The sequence below is a fragment of the Canis lupus genome, chromosome 2 (genome assembly GCF_048164855.1).
Source record: "Canis lupus baileyi chromosome 2, mCanLup2.hap1, whole genome shotgun sequence".
Lineage (NCBI taxonomy): Eukaryota > Metazoa > Chordata > Mammalia > Carnivora > Canidae > Canis > Canis lupus.
The window spans coordinates 81,214,507-81,233,441 of record NC_132839.1 but is presented as its reverse complement, the minus strand read 5'-3'; the positions used below and the strand labels follow the sequence as shown (position 1 = coordinate 81,233,441).

At 33.5% G+C, this 18,935-nt stretch overlaps 1 long non-coding RNA gene across 5 annotated transcripts in view; it reads left to right on the top strand.

The window, feature by feature from the left end:
- Nucleotides 1-18,029, top strand: part of LOC140610572 (uncharacterized) — a 150,822-nt gene extending 132,793 nt beyond the window's left edge. For 4 of the 5 annotated variants that reach the window (XR_012012178.1, XR_012012171.1, XR_012012179.1 and 1 more), the window contains one exon: nucleotides 17,890-18,029. This is a non-coding gene — a long non-coding RNA (uncharacterized lncRNA). The remainder of the gene's footprint in view (nucleotides 1-17,889) is intronic. The other variant, XR_012012180.1, reaches the window with a different exon arrangement.
- Nucleotides 18,030-18,935: the final 906 nt, after the last annotated feature.

Here is an 18,935-nt window from a genome sequence, read left to right as displayed (position 1 = left end):
TACATAGAAAACTGGGATCTCTGGAGGGGTTCAAAAACCTATTTGAAGAAAAACCAACAAAACAGTCCAAGTACAGATGGACTCTGCCAAATGGCCAGACCTACGAATATGGCAACCCAGCTACTTTTAACAGGAATTTAATATTCTGACCACCGTTCATCTTGTACTTTTCTCTTCTCCACTGTGACTGTTTTTTGAAGCAACATAATGGATAAAATCTGTGGTGTGAGATATAGAAGGAGAATGTCATCATAGTCCTAAAAAAGTACATTAACATGTAAAGTGAAGCAACAAATGCAAAACTTAAAGGTTTTTCTAAAATAACATTTCTTGTAACAAAATATTTCTTTGGTTTGAATCACCTAAAAAATATCTCAGTGGTTTTTCTAGTGGAGCAGTTATCGATGAAGATGACTATTTGCCATGTAGATGAAACCTACTATTTCAAATTGTATCATATTTATAAATAATACAGAGATGTTAAATTAAATATTCTCAGAATGCTTTGCTCAATATTCTCTCTTTATGCCACACTGAAAACAAAAGCAAACATGTGGTGCAAAGCTTGCCCATATCTGAATCTGATGTGTGAGTCTTTTCTGAGGCAAAACTGTGAAGAGAGAGGGGAAGTATTAAGATCTGGAGTCAAAGTGAATTTTTAGCTGGTTTCATGGTTAGATATTTCTTAAAAGTTTCAAACTTAGTGATTTCATGTAATATATTTCTTCCGTCTGGAGAAAGAACAACCTTCTAACCCATTAGAACAAAACCATCTATAGTTTAATAACAATTCCATTGGCCAATTTTTTCCTTATTAATCTGTTGATGGAAAATAAAAACAGATTGACCTAAGACTCATAAATAAAACTTCAATGTGGGAAACAATTTTATCCTTGGCAAAGTTTAAATTTTTATTAAAGAGTTTATAATACAGGGTTAGGCACTCAGAATTTTTACCCCTGGGCAAATCCTCTCTCTGTGTGTTCTGTGGATTATCACTAACAATATTATGCTTGGTTTCATTTAAGCAAGATTCTATGAAGTTGATGGTTTTTAAACAGAAAGAAGCTCCACGAGAAGAGGTATGCAGATTTCCCTTGCTATCTGAAAATAGAGCATTCTCTTTTGTAAACTGAAATGGCATAAAGCATGGAAGCAATTACCATTTCAGCAAAGTGAAAATCTCTTTGGATTTCTTTTGGTTAGTGTAAACAGGTAGTACTACAGAGTTTTTGCAAAACCAAAATGGCATAAAGCAAACATTTGGATAACAAGAGAAACCTGTAATTTGACTGTCAAGGATTAGTTTCCTTTCAATACTGTGGTCTCTCCAGATACTACCTGTTTCCCCAATAACCCTATATCCCTCTCCTAATCTTGCTAGCTGGCTAGTCTAAAGATTTATAACCCACTTGTAAATACTCACTGTAAGTTTGGAAATTTTTCATTATCTTTTTATTTATGCTTTTATCCATTTAAAACTAGTTTAAAGTTTAATTGTCATAATTGCAAGGGTAGCAGCATTGCCAAAACTGTTTTAGGGTAAATATAATTATGAAACTACATACATGAATTTCCTATTGAAGCAATAGTAACAGCTCACTTTTTAAGTCATTCTTTATTCCTTTTTTTAAAGATTTTTTTTATTTATTCATGAGAGACAGAGAGAGAGAGAGAGAGAGAGAGAGAGAGGCAGAGACACAGGCAGAGGGAGAAGCAGGCTCCATGCAGGGAGCCCGATGTGGGACTTGATCCCGGGACTCCAGGATCACACCCTGGGCGGAAGGCAGGTGCTAAACCACTGAGCCACCCAGGGATCCATCCTTTATTCCTTTTAATTTCAATTAACACAAATGCATCAATGTTCACTGAAGCTCACAAAATGAATGATTACAAAGTTCTACAAGCCAGTCACATAACTTCTCAAAACAAAGTATCCTAGACAAAATTTTTAGTCGTAACATTTCTTTAGGAAATTATTGATGGACTATTTTCAATATTGCCGAAATCAAAGCAAATTTTAAGACATAATTTTAAGATGATAAATACAACTATCAACTAAGGGACTCAATTCAAGAACTTTATGCTATTGCATTTATAAGTTAAACAATAAGCATATTTGCTTCTATTTTACCTGTTTTAGAGTGTTGTATTTTGAGATTTGAGACATCTTCTAAATGACTCTTACTTTCTCTCTTTCTAAGTAATCAAAATTTTTCAATTTTATCTGTTTATTATTTAAAGGCCAAAATATTTGTTTCTACATACCCTGTGAACATTTTTCTTCTATAAATATATTTTTCTTGTGAGAAGTCAGTGATTTGGGACACGTGTGTTTTATAACTTACAAGACAGAGATAAGTGTTTGCATGGGCTATTTTTTAAGGATGGAATTATATTCAGTGTTTCATTTTCATTTCGACTTTAAGTTTAGCATTTAACTGACAACTATCGTATTAAACTAAAACACTTTATCAAAAAAAGATACTAAAGATAATGTTGACAGAAAAGTGCTTCTACATCTATTCGATTTAGAGTTCTAATCTTACTCATAGTTGAATACCTATATTATTTACTTTTTTTTAAAAATGACTTCTATTATGTTAAAAGTATCAATATATAAACTTCCAAACTTTTTCACTCTTTTACTTTTTGGAATTCCAATAAAACCTACACAAAACACTTTTCTACATTTTACTATTTGGTAAGCCTTATCAAATATGAAATATCAAACACTCATGAATATAATTTCTATAACTGTTCCCAATAACTATGATAAATATCAGAAGTATAAAGTTATTTTTCAACTTTCTATATGTGTGTGTGTATGTGTGTGTGTGCAAGAGAGGAAAGAGAGAAAAAGACATATTAAGGGAGCCTGGGATGAGAAAGATATTATCCTTGAAAATATAATTGATGAAATATTTAATAAAGGTGTTCATCAAATCAGGCAACGTAATATATTTATTTCAAAGGATTTATCTGTATTAAAAACACTATTTTGGGGCACCTGGGTGGGCTGTTAAGTCAGACTCTTGGTTTTGGCTCAGGTCACGATGTCAGGGTCCTGAGATTCAACCCTATGTGTCAGGCTCTGAGCTCAGCGAGGAGTCTGAGATTCTTTCTCTCCCTCTCCCTCTGCTTGCCCCTGCAATCTCTCCCTTTCTTTCTCTCAAATAAATAAATAAGAATTTTTTAAAAATACTACTTCAAGTCCTGTTAGTCTAGACCCTAAATCTACATAAGGCATTTCATGAGAAAGCTCAACTGTCAAATTAGGATACCATGAATCTATCATTGTAGAATGAGAATGCCCGATAAAAGAAAAAAAGTGAAATTTTTCTTTTAGGGTTGATTATCCTCTTTAGTCTTTACAATCTCTTTTCACCTCCATTACTAATTTTATTTGGAAATGTATCTGTCAAATGCTGATTATTGTTGAGGAGTTTGATTGTAAATGCACAAATGCTGTGAATACTTCCACATGATAAATGAAATAAATGGTTTGGTGCTGCAGCATATCAGTGGTGGGTGTATTTATCTTGTTGTAAGCCCAAGAGGGCAATTTGGTGCTGTGAATCTCAAATACTTTAGAATCAGGTAGGTTTCTGTTCAGATTTAAGCTTTATTTTTCCTTAATAAAAGCTTTATAAATGAAAAAGAAAGTTTATTCACGTGCAATCTATACACATATAATTTATTCAGATATAATTCCCATGCCATAAAAATCATCCTTATGAAATATATAATTCAGTGTGACACCATTGCTACATAATTTTAGACATTTGCATCACCTATAAAACAGAGCTCATACCCATTTGCAGTCAATGGCCATTCACAATCCTCATCCTCAATGCTTGAAAATTGCAAATACCTATATATATTTTCTAATCTATCTTTTGATTTCTTCTATGATATACTGGTCATTAAGAAATGTGTTGTTTGCTTTTCACCTATTATAAATTCACCAAATTTCATTTTCATTTAATTCCATTGTTATCCAAGAATATATATATATTTTTTATGATTTCAATCCTTTAAAATGTTTTATGGCCTAATATATGGTCTGTTCTTGAGAGTGTTCCATGTGCCCTTGAGAAGAATGTATTTCCTGCTGTTAGTGGTTGGAAAGTTCTATAGATATGTTAGATCTACTTGGTTTACAGTGTTGCTTACATTTTCCATTTTGTATCAATACTCTTCCCAGTTATTCTATTTATTAATAAAAGTGGGGAATTGAAGTCACCAACTATTTTTGTTGAATTTTCTACTTCTTTCAATGTTGACAGGTTTTATTTCATGTATTTTGGGGGTCTTTTGTTAGGTACATATAAATGTCGTATGCTTTCATGACTGAATATTACTTTCATCATTATACAATAGTCTTAATTGTCTCTAATAACAAAATAGTCTATTGTATAGATGTTAAAATAGCTATTTCGATTATCTTTTGGTCGTTTGCATCTCCTATCTTTTTTTATTTTCAATCTCCTCGTGTCTTTGAATCTAATGTGCGTTTCTTGATGACAGCAAATAGTGGATCAACTTTTTTTTGTTTTAGTTCCCATTTAACCAAACTCTGCCTTTTAATTTGCGTGTTTAGTCCATTTACAATACTATAATTACTAATAAATCAGAATTTATGCCTGCCATTTTATTATTTGTTTTCTATATCTCTTACAGTCTATTGTTCAATTTCTTTATTACTAGTATTTTATGTTACAGTGATACTGTCTGGTGTATCATTCTAATAGCCTTGTCATTTCTGTCCTACCAGTTTTTGAGTTACTTTTTAATCCTGGCGATTACAATTAACCTCAATTTAAGACAAACTAATTCAGATTATTACTAGTAGTATAACAAATCCTTGCTTCAATAACACTTCATTCCCTTACACCACCTTTTTGTGCTTATTGTTACAAAAATCATTTATATAGTTTATGTCCATCAATACACTTTTATAATTATTATTTTATATACAGTGGTCTTTAAATCAGATAGGAGAAGAAATGTAATACAAACAAATATATATTTATTCTGTCTTTTATATTTTCCTGTGGTTACCTTTACTGGTATTATTTTTTAATGTAGTTTTGGTTAATATTTGGTGTCCTTTATTTCAATCTGATGGATAGTCACTAGTATTTCTTATAGGCCAGTACACTACTGATGAATACTGTTGGATTGTTTTATCTAGGAATATTTCAATTTATCCTTTTTCTCTGAATGATAGTTTTGAGTTATGCTGAGTTCTTGATTGACAATCTTTCTTTCAGCACTTTGATTATGGCATTCCACTGCATTTTGGTTTTCATGATTTCTGATGAGAAGTAAACCATTGAGCACATTGAAGATTCTCTGTGTATGAGTCTCTTTTGTTGCTTCAGATCCTCTTTGTCTTTTGTCAGTTTGACTATATAATATGCAAAGATGGAGCTCTCTTTGAGTTTATTTTTCTTAAAATTTGTTGAGTTTCTTGGATATGTATTTTAACATTTGCATCACCTTTAGGAAGTTTTGGGCTATTTTGCTTTAAGTATTTATCCTGCCTTCTCCTTTCTCTCTTTCCTTCTGGGTCCCTCATTATATGTGTATTAGTATACTTGCTTGTATCCCACAGACTCCTAAGTTAGATTCACTTTAATTTTGATTTTTTGTTATTATTGTTGTTCCTCAGATAAATGGATTTATCTTCAAGTTTGCTGATACTTTCTTTTGCCAGTTCACATATGCTTTTCAGTGCCTCTGTTGAAATTCTCATTTCTGTGATTGCATTTTTTGACTGCAGAATTTGTATATAGTAAGCATATTGATGCTTTTAATTTAATTAGCCATTGTTTGCAAGATTTCTTTTATTTCTTTAGACATGATTAGCTTGAGCTCTTTGAACCTTTTTTAATTGCTAAGTCTTTCTCTAGTAAATTCAATGTCTGCATTTCTTTATTAATGGACTACTTTTTCTTGTGTATCACTCATATTTTCTTTTATGTATCATATTTTACTGTTGTTATTATTGAAAATTGAACATCTTTAATATTATTGGTGACCCTGGAAATAAGATCACTTCATATAATTTGATTGTCATTTCTGTTTCTTCTTGTTGGTGTTTTGCTTTGTTTACTGTTTTCCTGAATGAATTCTCAATGTCTGTGTTCTTTGTTATAGGCAACCATTGAGCTCTCTCATCAATTGCCTCAGTGGTCATTTAATGATTGGAAGAGATTTTCTTAAGTTAAATTAAATTAAATAATAACACTTAGACATTTGGAAAACCCAAAATATTTATATATTCTGCTTTTAGTTTCTCCTGATGATACTGAGTTTGAAAATGCAATTTTGAAGGCTCATGTTATTTCTAGGAAGAAATGTTATATTCTTTAAATAAGAATGTGCTATATATTTACTTCTTTTTTCATACTCTGTTTTACTTACAAGTTTTATTTAAAAAATTAAAAAAAGAGAGAGAAACATATGCACACACACATACACACACAAACAAAAATATATTTTCTTTCTTAGGTCTCTTCAGCTTCATTGAGTTGTTTTTGGTTTGGATTTGGTTTTCTGTTACTGTTAAATTTTAAACCCAGATTGAGCAAACTTTCGAGAGAAGTTATATAATTTGATTATTATTTTTTTTTAATTTGATTATTTCTCTTCACAACTTTTCAGACCTGTAAAATGAGGAAAAATGAGGGAAGACTAAAACTGGACAGTATAAAACTATATGCATCTCTTATGCTTTGCTAAGATTAGAAATTGAGAATAATAGTAATAATAGTAACAACTCTTCTGTAAACTTAAAATGCTATCATACATCATTCTATGTGCTTTACATAATATATTAATCCAGAAAACAACCCTACATATTTTTTTCATCTTCACAACAACACAGTGAGGTAGGTAAAGTTATTGCACTCATTTTATAAATGAGCAAGGAACATGCTCATGTTAAGTGTTTTGCATAAGGTTACACAGTAGCCTCTGGAGTAGATTGTCAAACCTAGAGTGAAAGCACATAAGCTATAACAATGGAAGAAATGAGGCAAGGAGACCAAAACAGAGGTCATTGTCCTTCTTGGCTTGCATGTTTCCTCCTTGCTGCTTTGGATCCTCAGGATCCTCAGATCCTCATTCTATTCAGGTATAAAATTATGCTGATCTACATGCTTGGCTGTAGAGCCAGGCTATTGTGTCTCTTGCCCTCTATCTTAGGTAATATTTTAAAGCAAGTATGTTAAGTGGGAAACTCTAGCAGACTGTGGTTTCCCATCAATTTAACACATTTTCAGTTTCCCAATTCTGTATTAATTTATGTATTATTTGAGGCACATGTAAATTTATAGTATCATAATGCATTCCATGGATTTTGATAAGACTTTGAGTTCACTGGGGGGTGGGAAGCTATTTCTCCACTTTTCTTATACTAGCTCTATACAGTGCCCTATTTATTCCTCTAGATGTAGTACTTACTGCCTATTTTAAGCAAATATCTATATATGGCTTCTATTGGCTGAGAAAAGGGGAAGTGCAAAAATGCCTCAGGCAAATACTAGAATTAATTTGATAGGACAGGATGAGCCAATTATCAGGGCATGATGACATTTTTTTTTTTTTTTTTTCCAGTGGGAAAAACCAAAGTAACAAGTTGCAAGGTGACTGGTCCTTAGGAAATCACTGCCTATCAGAGTAAATAATGGAAGAAAGAACCATTTGATGTCTTTATTGTTTAGTTATTACATAAAATGAAATCTGTAAACTACTTTAACATTTTTTGCTGGTTTACATATGCACCTTTTGAAGCAGGATAGTTTCCTAGCTACATTTAAAGACAGTAAATCAGACACAAACCATGGTATTCCTTTTCATTAGAAGACCTTGAACACATTTCAACACAGACACACACACACAGACCACCTATGTGTGCTTCTTTTGTTGTCACTAGGACGCCTAGGTCACTCCAGAACCTTTTATTCTTCCTAATTTTGCATCTTAATTTGAGCCATAAGATGGAGGTTTGGTGACTGTATTGTGAATGCTCTAGTATCAATTGGACATATTTAGCCATTAACTTATTAGGAAAATACATTGAATATATATTTTATGCCAGTACTGCACTGACACTGTGATAATAAAAGTCAATTAAGGTCACATCTTCTTGGATCTTATATGAGAAAAAAAGGCAAATCTTAATCAAAAAATGCAAATTAATGTAAAATTTCTACTGTGATTAAGTGTGCTAAGACAGAAATTTAGCACTATTAGAATCTACAGTATATAAGATTTAGTCTAACCAGAAGCCATTTATGCAATCTGAAGGAGGAAAGAAGGAAGGTAAGAGGGAAGGGGAAAACAGTATAAATAATCAAGGAGCTCACTTGAGAAGATGAGAAATAAGCAGAGATTTGAATAAGAGTGGAGAAAATCTGTGCGGTTAACTATGGGTAAATTATTTCAGATGGAAGAAAGAAGAAACACTACCTTTAAAGCATCTTATGTGGTTGGCATGTTTGGGGAATAGGGGGAGTCCACTGGGGGTTAAATAAGATAGTATTGTTGCAAAGATTCTCTCCTTGAGCAAACTGCATCCAGGTTCTTCTGAGCTATTTTCCCTTGTGGGCTTCAACTTAAGTCAACCAAAGACTTAAACAAACACTGACATAGTCTCCAACAGTTCAAAGACACATCTATAGGATAATCCCAGCCTAACTTAAAATTTGTCTCCCCAAGAAAACTCAAGGCTGCCAAAACGACTTATTGTCCATCCTAGCCAAGACCTGATGTGAGGTGGCATGATAGGAGCCTACCTCTGATAAGTGCCAATGAACAAACTTAGATGAGTTTCACATGTACCCTCCTTTCCACTTTTTGTAACTTTTTTATACCCTGACTCTACTCAATTCCTCCTCCCTACACTCTAATTCTCCCTTTAAAATGCCAGCCACCTCTGCACAGACTAGAATGGGGTTTAGCTCTTTGCCTATTGTTAGTAGTTGACTAAATAAATTGTGTCTTCACCACTTTAATGAATGTCTGGATGTGTTTATCTTTTATAATGTTAGAACACAAAATAAGATATAGTAGACAGGGGCTTGGTCACATTGAAGCCTATAATTGATGATAAAAACTTGGGATTTTACTTAAAGGTAGGAGATCATTAGAGGTATTGAGCTGAGACGATAAAATGATAATTTTTTTTTTTTTTTTCAAAAAAGTCATCTAACTGCTACTAGGAAAAACAACTGACTGCAGATGGGCAAGGGGAAAAGTGGGGAGACGATATTGGAAGGTAGCTCAGTAGACTGAACAACAGATGATGGTGGGTTGGTCTTTTAGGAGTGGTGAAGAAAATGTGAAATGATATAGTCAAAGATAGCTCTAGTTGGATTTGCTAATGCGTTATGGAGTTAGATTTTAATATGTAAGGATTATTTATATGCATAGGGAAAAGTAAAATATGATTTTGCACTCTGCTCAGATATCTGTGTCAAATTTATAAGTGATGATGATGTCTTTCCAAAATAATTATTCCATGGAAGAAAAGACATTATTAGGTAATTAGAAAAATCAGATATATGGTATACATTTCCCACTTGATTTTTTCCACATCATTCAAAAGTGCTAAGTGATGAAGATAGACAAATTCAGTAGACTAATTAGCAGATGATAATGAAAGGACCATATTGTTGAGGCTTTCTTGTATAGGAGGTCCTACTGTTCCCAGAGAAATACTTGTGTTTTTTTTTTTACCAGGCATTAAAAAAATAACATGATTTGACGAGGCATGCATATTTTTACAAAATATCTTTATATGAAAAACAAACAAGTCAGTTTTATTATGAACTGGAAATTAGGTTTCTAGTTTTATGGTCACAGCTGTGAAAAGTAGAAGAAAAACTAAAGCGGGATAGTGGGATCTTTTGAAGAGATAATTCATGGCAAAAAAAATCCTTTGATTATTTGTTGTGTATTATAAACATCCTAAAATTTATTTAGTATGCACTTATAAATATCTTTTAGGCACTATGAATAATTATGAATTTTCTTTCATCCATCCACCCATCCAATATTATCTAATGACCACAGAAATTTGCTTAATGTATTTCTCAACTTTGCAGTGGAAAAGTCGTACATCTGAAACAGGTAGGGAATGGTTTGAAATAACATGTTCTATTTATATTCAAATAATTGAAAAATTATTTTTTATAATGCAAAATACAAAAAAAACCCCACAAAACAATTGTCAAAAATGTTTTTCAAATGCTTAGTTGAATGTCTGAGGACACATACTAACCAAGAAGTTTCTTTAGGAAAGTTAAAGCGTGGGAGTGTGTGATTTCTATGCTTATCCAAAAAGCAGAGTCTTAGGAGAATTCCATTTACTTGACAACAGATGGGCCTGAGTTGGAATACTGTTCCTATCATGTGCAAGCTCTGTCACATTAGGCATGATATGTGACTTCTTTGAACCTCAGTTTTCTCAACTCTGAAATGGGGTTAGTAATATCAACAGCATAAGATTTTTACAAGAATTTAATGTGATAATTGATGACTTTTCAAATTTCATTGAAAACTTGTAACTCAGTAAACATAAGTATATAGAGACTATTTTTTTTAGCCTTAAGCCAGTTTTCTATTACTTTTATTTATTTATTTTTTAAATTTTTTATTTATTTGTTTTTTTTTTAATTATTTATTTATTTATGATAGTCACAGAGAGAGAGAGAGAGAGGCAGAGACATAGGCAGAGGGATAAGCAGGCTCCATGCACCGGGAGCCTGATGTGGGATTCGATCCCGGGTCTCCAGGATCGCGCCCTGGGCCAAAGGCAGGCGCCAAACCGCTGCGCCACCCAGGGATCCCTCTATTACTTTTAATAAGAAAATAAATAATAGATTAGTTTTTCTAATAGATGCATTACTGCAGCTACAGTATAATTGTTGTTTAATTTAAAAATAGCCTTCCTGGGACACCTGGGTGACTCAGCGGTTGAGCACCTGCCTTTGGCAGGTCCCGGGGTGTTGGGATCGAGTCCCACATCAGCCTCCTGGTAGAGAGCCTGCTTCTCCCTCTGCCTTGTCTCTGCCTCTCTCTCTCTCTCTCTGTATCTCTCATGAATAAATAAATAAAATCTTAAAAAAAAAAACAGCCTTCCTTTCACATGTCATAGTAGAAACAAAACAGTAAAATGACATCAAGCTAAAGACAAAAAAATAAAAGTTGATATATTCATTTACCAAGAGTTTATTTTTCTATTGGGTTTCCAGTATTGGACTTATTGCTAGGGAGACAATGGCATACAGATGTAAAATGTACTTTCTCCATGACTGTCAATGACTGGAAGGACACATTTGGGAGTGCAGTATTATTTATTTTTATGATTTGTTCTCTTCTGTATGTTTCTTCAAAGTGCTATCAAGAGGTGGGCACTTGACAGATGAGCACTGGGTGTTATTCTGTATGTTGGCAAATGGAACACCAATAAAAAGTAAATTTATTATTAAAAAAAATCAAAGTGCTTTCAAGGAAAACAAAAAAGACTACAGCATTTGAAAAGACTTACTAATATTCCTAAACTGCATCTTGTTGTTTTTCACGAGATTGATTTTCCTCACCTCAAACTTACTCATGGACTAATAGGATTAAGAATACATAGAAAAATCCTACTTTTCTCAAATTTATGGACAGGCTTTATGACATGGCTGACTCCAATTGCAATTTCAGAGAAGGCCTAGGATTTATATGAGCAAAAAAAACCCCAAACAAACAAAGGATTTGTATGAGCAAATCCAATTGGCTGAAGGTATAGGTAACTAAGAGTTGTTTCTTCTCCTTCACTACCCTCTGATGCTCCAAGTTAACTCTTTCCCTGAAGTTTTCAAACTTCCTGTTTATATTATATCATTAAATATTCTGGTAGTTAATATTCTTATGTTCTGTTGGATTCACCCTTCCATCAGGCTTGAGACTCAGCAACTGAGAATTTCCTCCTCCTCCACTCTGCAGCTGGTCAACCTCCTTGATTTTCTCACTTGAGCCTCGGCTCTTTCAGAGTGATGGGGCAGGTCAATGGGAGAGAGGACATGACAAAGCTCTCTAGGATTATAGGTTGCTATTGAAACCGTTTAAGTGTTGTTGCTTCTCTTGGTAACACTGAATCATGGCCTTTGCATTTTATACAATAACCAGTCATACTCTCCCTCTCTTATTGGGCACATGTGAAAATTCCAGGGAGGGTTTTGTAGGAAGCCTCTCCACTGGCCAATTCCTTAGATTTTTCTTGCTCCCCTACCATAAGCAATTACCTCCAGATCATACTCCCAATCTCCTAATGCTGGGGGAACATTGCCAGTTTTTTTTTTTTTTTGCAGTAGAGACATATGAAGTAGAACATCTTTTTTCATACCCATTTGCCATTTGTAGCTCTTTTTGATGAGGTATCTGCTAAGGTCTTTCTTCCATTTTTTTAATCAAGGTTTTTTTTTTTTTTTTATTTGTTGACTTTCAAGACTATCTTGTATATTTTGGATAATAGTTTTTTATCAGATGTGTCTTTTGCAAGTTTTTTTTTTCCCCCCAGTCAATGGCATGTCTTCTCATTCTCTTGACATTGTTTTTCACATAGAAATTTTTGATTTTAATAAATCCAGTTGATCAATTATCTCTTTCATTGATCATACCTTTGGTGTCTATTTAAAAAGTCATACCCAAGGTCATCTAGGTTTTCTATTTCCTTTATAATCTTGAGTTTTACATTTAGGTCGATGATCAAATTGGAGTTAATTTTAGTGAAGGATATAAAGTCTGTACCTGCATGATGATGATGATGATGATGATGATGATGACTGTGTTTAGACATTCAGCTGTTTCAGCACCATTTGTTGAAGAGATTATCTTCGCTCCATTATCCTGCCTTTGCTCTTTTGCCAAAGATCAATTGACTATATTTATGGCTCTCTATTCTTTTCCATCCATCTCTGTGTATTCTTTCACCAATATCACCATATTTTTTTAATATCACCATATTTTGATTATTATAGCTTTATATACTATGTCTTGATGTCAGATTGTGTCAGTCCTTTAATTTTGTTCTTCAATATTGTGTTGGCAATTCTGAGTCTTTCATCAGTCCATATAAGCATCATATTAGTTGATCAATATCCACAATTGATATTGTATTGAATCTATAGATTATGTTGGGAAGAAATGACATGCTAACGTTGTTTTGCTGTCTTTCAACATCGAATCTCTCTCCATTTATTTAGTTCTTCTTTGATTTTGTTCATCAGTTTTATACTTACACATATTTTGTTGGATTTTTTTTTTGTTGGATTTTAAATACCTAAGTGTTTCATTTTTGGAATGCTAATGTAAGTGACACTGTGCTTTTTATTTCAATCCATTTATTTATTGCGGGTATATAGGAAAGTGGTTGGCTTTTGTATGTTAACTTAAGACATAGCAAGGTTACTATAATCACTAATTAGTTCCAGGAGTTTTTGTTTGATTCTTTTCAATTTTCTATATAGATGATCAATCATCTGTGAAAAAAAGATAGTGTTATGTGTTCTTTCCTTATTATATACTATATTTCTTTTTTTGTCCTAGTGCATTAGCTTGAATTTCCAGTACTAAGTTTAAAAAGAATGGTGAGAGGAGATGACAATAGCTTTCTCATTAAGACATTCAATGTGTTGAGTGATGTCTCTATTCATCTTGAGTCTCTGCCATCATTTGTTACCCATACTTTAGAAAACACTAGTATAGTAAGAAAACACAGAATTTGCAGTTGGTTAGTGTTATTTTGGGTATTTTGTTTCCCACCGCAATCTCATATGATAAATTCTAACACCCAAAGTGAGGATATTGGGGAGTGGGGATCTTTGAGAGGTGATTAGTGGCCTTTTATAAGAGGCCCCAAAGAAATCCCTCTCTTTTACTATGTGAGGACAAAGTGAAGCAGGTCTTTACTTGGCACTGAATCTGTTGGCATCTGTATCTCCTTGATCTTAGACTTATAGGTCTCCAGAGTTGTGAGAAATAAGTTTCTGTTGGTTTGTAAACTACACAATATGTGCTATTTTATTATAACAGCCCAAACTGACTAAGATAGATCTTAATTCAAATTAAGGTTCCATTGCCATTATTCCTGAGATCTTGGGTAAGTTACTTATCTTTTCTGTATCCTAGAGTTTTCTCACAATACTGAACTAATATAACCAATTTGGAGGGTTGTAGGCAAAATTTCAAATAATATATGCATTCAATAAAAAAGAGCTAATGGATTATTATTTAAATTATTATTTAAATCTTCGAAGTTGGAAGTGTTTCATGAGTTGCCATGCTTTCCTTTTCCTTTATGTCTCTAAAAAGTATGGAAAGGAAGAGGTTAAAACAATCAAATATCTAAATCTGCTAACAGGCTGTTAAGACCTTAAATTGAATAGACTGCAAGCAAGTTGAGGGCAGGCACTATATTTGATTCATCTTTGTTTATGTACACCTAACATTCTAGACATGGTATGTTTTCAAAGATGTTTATCAAGCCAAGTAGGAATGAGCTTGCTTGAGTTTTATTAATTGGTCCCAGTACCCATTTCCAAACTTTTATAAAGAGTTGTGATTTTGAATTCTTACTTTTTCATATTAAGATGAAAATAAACCTGAAAAAATATTTATCAGTCAGATTTTATTTTATTTATTTTATTTTTTTAAATTTATTTATGATAGTCACAGAGAGAGAGAGAGAGGCAGAGACACAGGCAGAGGGAGAAGCAGGCTCCATGCACCGGGAGCCCGATGTGGGATTCGATCCCGGGTCTCCAGGATCGCGCCCCGGGCCAAAGGCAGGCGCCAAACCGCGGTGCCACCCAGGGATCCCTATCATTCAGATTTTAAAAACATAAATCTGCTAAAGCTCCACAATAGCTTTAAAATATTACAATAATACCCTTTAACAGCATCTCATTTAACTTATGAAAAAGAAAAATCCTATGGAAGCTTGCAAGGTTCTACATCAGGAGTCAGCAAATGTTTTTTTGTAAAAGGCCATCTGGTAAATATGTTAGGCTTTGTGAGCCAGGAAATCTCTGCTTCAACTATGCAGCAAGTCTTTTGTAGCATGAAAGTAACCATAAAGACACTATGTAAATGAATGAGCATGTCTGATTCCAATAACATTTTATTTTTTAACAGTGAAATTTGAATTTGTTAATACTTCTCATGTGTCACAAACTATTATCTTTTTTTCTGATTATGTTTTCAATTATTTTAAAATGTATAAACTGTATAAAATGCATAATGCTGTGCAGAAAAGCCTTTTCTAACTTCTCAAATGAAATTAGGTCTTTTTGTTAAAGTTTTCTTTGGCATTCTGTACTTTTCCTTCATAGGACTTATATCAATGTATGGTTTTGGTTTGCTTGTGTAATAATTTAAACAAAATGTATTTCTTTCTCCATTAACCTGAAAGCTCCTTAAGGGCATGGCTTCTGGCTATTTTGTTGAATACAACACATTGTTTATCAACCTCCTATCAAGCACTCAAGCACACTTGATAGTGAATGAAAATTTATTGAGGGATTTAATAGTTGCTTCTCTATGAAAAGCTTATTTAAAAATGGCTTATTGGTAAATGCCTTAACTGGAAATAAACAGAAATGACAAGAACATTGATTTATAAAAGTTTTTTTGAAAAGTCAAGAGATTTGAAATGTGATTATCTGATATATTCAGACTTGACCAAACTAACTGACTATTCACCAAACCAAAAGATGAACCATCTTGCCTCATTCGGTACTGTGCCATATTGGCATTGCATTGAGTCATCCTACTACATTTATTTTTTCTGTGGTATTCATAGCAACTCCATGGAACCACCAAAATTATAATGTCCATTTTATTTATGAAACTCTCAAGGACCAGAGAGATTCAGTGATTTGCCCAACCTCAAGCAGCTAGTTTGTGGCAGAGTTGAGGGTCAGCACCAACTTGGATTTTATTACTCAAACTGGTAATAATTTAGAGTTAGAGAAGGTAAACACTTCATACCTCGTCTCTGTCTCTTTTCATCAGCTGTGCTCTTCGTCAATTCTGTCAGCCACAAAATTTAACGGGATATTTGGGACTTTCTGGTTTAGAATGATTAGCATGTACGAAGGAAGCAAAAGAAGGCATGGGAAAGGTTATTGAATCTACTCCAAATAGTCCCTGTGGTAAGTCATGAGAGGAACACATGTGAACTCTAAGCTTTGCCAGTTAAGTTACAAATCTTTAAATCAGAGAAAATTCCATCAATTCCAGCTTTCAACTGAGATATATGCATATTTCTTCTACATTTTTTTAAGTGTAGAAAACCAAGATATTGTTTCTAAGCAAAAGCAGGGGTTAGCATCTATCTCAGACAGCAGGTTTCAATTTGCTTATTTGTGGAATTTTAGATGCATCCCATTTGTAATCTGAAGCCAGATAACAAAATTTACTAAAATAGCAAACAAGTTGGGACAAAAAAATAATTTGAGGATTTAAAAGTGCAATTTTGTTGTTAAGAAGATTCAAAGAGGTTTCCAGTTGAGAGTTGTAAGCACTGATAAAAACATTTCATTGAATTTTCTGATCCTTATAGATCTTTCACAAACTTGACATGACATTTATCATGAAGGATATTTTTGATTGTTTGTGGTTGAAGATAAGGCAATCCAGACTTAATACATAATGTTTATGTAAATAACTATATATGTGTTTGTATGTGTGTAGTACCTTGACTTAATTACTTTCATACATCTTTAGATATCTTTTTTTCTTTTTTCTTTTTTTTTTCTTTGTTCTTTAGATGTCTTAAAGGGACCTCTGGTGGACTGTTAATTTGAGATCAAATGTTAGATGTGAGTGAAGAACATAGTAGGTAAATAATGGTTGTAGTTATAAGTGTCTTAATAGGTAAAAGGGTACCCATAAGCCTTTTATATGAAGGACAAATAATCAGTCTGGAAAAGAACTAGTCCTCAGGAGAGAGAAATATAGTCTAAATATAGTGGCTAAGTAATCAGTGGGCAAAATCAATTCTGAACACACATGGTGCTTATCACTTACATGTACTCTACTTTCATGGAAGCTGCACCTATATTTGCTTCAATAAATATGTGAAACTTATAAATGAATGAAAGCAAGTTAAAATGGGCAATTTCACACAACATAATAATTGTGAAGCACTAGAAAATTTAACATAATACTCTCACTTCTGTTTGGAACACGGGATGGCTTAGTCCACCATACCACATTACTTACTTTAATATTCAATAGAACCAGGTTGCTATTATTTCCATTTTAAATATTAAACACCTATGGAATAGAGAGAGTATATGACTTGCCCCAAATAAAACAGCTAGTTAGTGATAGAACTGGGTTTAAACCCTATATTGAGTTTGATTCTGAATTTGAACCATATGTGATGCCTGGGTGGCTCAGTGTTGAGCATCTGTCTTTTGCTCAGGGTGTGATACCTGGATCCTGGGTTTGAGTCCCACATCGGGCTTCCTGCATGGAGCCTGCTTCTCCCTCTGCCTATGTCTCTGCCTTTCTCTCTCTGTGTTTCTCATGAATGAATAAATAAAATTAAAAATAAGTATAAATAAATAAATTTGAACCATATAGCCTACCAATATACTGAGAATAATTCCAAACTATCAATCATGTCCCTATGTGTAGTTACAACCAGATCTGACAGGGACATTAGATTAGGTAACAACTGCTTTAAGAACAGAAGAAGATGATACTTCTACGTAGCATCAGCATTTATAAGAGATTACAGTTCTCATTCCAAATGCCAGCAATTGGTTTCTTAATATCTGGTTTTAATAACAGTCTTTGGGCATCTTTCTGTCTTTACAGATACTGAAAGGCTTTCCAGTTGGGGTTGACAAAGACCCAAGTATGCTCAGAAGCCCCTGTGAGACACACCTGAGGACTCCTAGAAATAATGAAGAAAATTTGACTAGGCTCAGAACTGGAGTTATTCCACATTCCTTATAATTTCATAGAATAAAAAAGCTTCATTTCCTAATCATGTGTTATTTGATCTAAATGTTATTTATTTTGAGAAAATTCTAGTTGAATTTAGCCTGGCTGCTTTATTCCAGCCTATAAAAGATCAAATCACTCCTGATTAGATAACTTTTTAGGATTCCAGAAGCACTAAGTATTGATGCATATCATAAAAGTGTTCTGGGTGATATCCTCCTCAGCTTACACGCAGCTACCAGGCATATATAGCACTTCCTTATATTTTAGTCTCCCCATCCTATTGATTCTAACCCATGTATCTTTCTTATAACCTCCTTTTTTCCAGTCTCTAAGGTTAGGTATAGGCAAATTCATGTATGAACATGACATAAGAAATATTAGGATGATTATAAATATTTCTAAAACTATTCTCTTGCTTTCACATAATAAGACACCCTTCCGGGCAGCCCCGGTGGCTCAGTGGTTTAGCGCCGCCTTCAGCCCAGGTTGTGATCCTGGAGACCCTGGATCGAGTCCCATGTCGGTCGGGCTCCCTGCATGGCACCTGCTCCTCCCTCTGCCTGTGTCTCTGCCTCTCTCTCTCTCTCTCTTTCTCTCCCTGTGTCTGTCATGAATAAATAAATAAATAATCTTAAAAAAAAAAAAAACTCTTCCTTTTGTCTCAGTTTTGTTGTCCTGATTTCCCTATGGAAAGACACATGTTTAGAAGTTATATTTAATTCTGTTATTTTTATGAGTTAGGAAAACAAACCCTTAGGTGTGTATTCTCCTACTCATAATTCATGATTTAGAAAAATTTATGTTGAATTTGACAAAAAGCCCAAATGGAAAGAACTCAAGGTAAAGGGGAGCTTTTTGAGAATTCAAGTAGGGCATCTCTAGAAACTCAAGAATGAGTTTAACAACCAAACTTC